Source organism: Nicotiana sylvestris, chromosome 5 (assembly GCF_000393655.2).
Source record: "Nicotiana sylvestris chromosome 5, ASM39365v2, whole genome shotgun sequence".
Classification (NCBI taxonomy): domain Eukaryota; kingdom Viridiplantae; phylum Streptophyta; class Magnoliopsida; order Solanales; family Solanaceae; genus Nicotiana; species Nicotiana sylvestris.
The window spans coordinates 57,290,904-57,293,035 of record NC_091061.1 but is presented as its reverse complement, the minus strand read 5'-3'; positions in this window follow the sequence as shown (position 1 = coordinate 57,293,035).

Here is a 2,132-nt window from a genome sequence, read left to right as displayed (position 1 = left end):
AGAAAAACCGGGTTTGATAGGCACTTGGGACTGGAAAGGGTGCCTAGATTATCAGAGTACAACTTCAGCGTCGATGCCTCGAAGATCGTCTCAGCCATTGGCAAAATTATAGATACTAGATGGCCCAAGCCTATACAGACCGATCCTTCTTAGAGGAACCCCCACTTGATGTGAAAATATCATGGTACTCATGGGCACAAGACCGAAGATTATAGGCAGTTAAGGGAAGAAGTAGCTAGGCTAGTCCATGAGGGCAACCTTTGATAATTCCTTAGTGATCGGGCTAAGAATCACTTTAGGGAAAGATATGCAGGCATGAAGAATGAACATGAATAACCTCAACATGTCATTCGCATGATCATCGATGAAGTCGACATCCCATAGGGTCCTATATTCAAGCGTACCAAAGTATCCATCACAAGGGAGAAACGGACTTGGGATTGCATGCCCGAGGACACCCTCACATTCAGCGAGGACGACATCGAGGCCTTATTTCAGCCTCACAATGATGCACTGGTAATTTCTATCCTTTTAACTAAAGTTCAAGTTAAACTTGTCCTCGTGGATCCAGGTAGTTCGGCAAATATAATCCGGTCAAGGGTCATGGAGCAGCTCGGGCTGCTCGATCAAATCATAACAGCATCTTGAGTATTGAATGCTTTTAACATGGCAAGTGAAACAACAAAGGGAGAAATCATCCTCCCAGTCAACGTGGCCGGAACCATACAAGATACCAAATTTCATGTCATCGAAGGTGACATGAGGTATAATGCTTTGCTTGGAAGGTCGTGGATCCATAGCATGAGGGCAGTGCCATCGACCCTCCATCAGATGATGAAGTTCCAAACAAAGGATAGCGTGAAAACAGTATATGAAGAGCAGCATGCAGCTAAGGAGATGTTTGTAGTGCATGATTTGGCACTGGTATTAGCACCATCCACATCGGAAAAGTCGAAGGACAAACGGGTGGCCAAATACCAACCACAGCTTGTGTCCTCGGTTGAGCCCGGGGGACAAGTGTCTGATGAACAGGTTGCTGAGGACGAAGAAGAAGATTTTCTCACCCTTCATTGCTCCCGAAGAATCGGATGCAACGAAATCCACAGTCGAGGAACTCGAACAGGCCATATTGATTGAGCATCTTCCAGAACGAAGTTATGACGGGGTTAACCCCCGAACTTAGGAAAAAACTTATTCAATTTCTTATCAATAACATTAATTGTTTCGCCTAGTCCCACATAGACATGACAGGAATCCCATCGGAGATAACTACTTATTGACTAAGTGACGATCCCAGATTTAAACCGGTGAAGTAAAAGAGGAGACCTCAGTCCGAGGTAAAGCATGCATTTATCAAAGAAGAGGTATCCAAACTTATCAAAATAGGATCTATTAGGGAAGTAATATATCCCGAATGGCTAGCTAGCGTAGTGGTAGTCCGTAAAAAGGGGAATAAACTTAGAATGTGTGTAGACTACAAGGATTTGAACAAAGCATGTCCTAAAGATTTTGTCCCACTGCCCAACATCGATCGATTGATCGATGCTACGGTTGGCCACGAGATCCTTACCTTTCTAGATGCCTAATTTAGGTACAATCAGATCCAAATGAACCCAGAGGACCAGGAAAAGACTTCGTTCATCACGAAGTATGGTACATATTGCTATAATTTAATGTTGTTAGGGCTAAAGAATGCAGGAGCCACCTATCAGCGCCTAGTTAATAGAATGTTCGAACACCAAATAGGCAAATCTATGGAAGTTTATATTGATGAGAATCTAGTTAGGTCCCGACGCACAGAGGACCATTTGACTCACTTGCAGGTGATGTTCGATATTCTAATAAAGTACAACATAAAGCTCAACCCTGAGAAATGTTCTTTCGTGGTCGGCTCTGGCATGTTCTTGGGCTTCATGTTGTCGAACAGAGGGATAGAGATCAACCCCGATAAAATTAACGCCATCGAGGAGATCACCGTGGTGAACAATGTGAAAGCCATACAATGGCTGACCAGGAGGATAGCTCCCCCAGGCCAATTTATCTCGAGGTCATCAGATCGGAGCCATCATTTCTTTTCCCTACTCAAGAAGAAGAACAACTTCGTATGGACTCCAGAATGCCAGCAAGCCTTG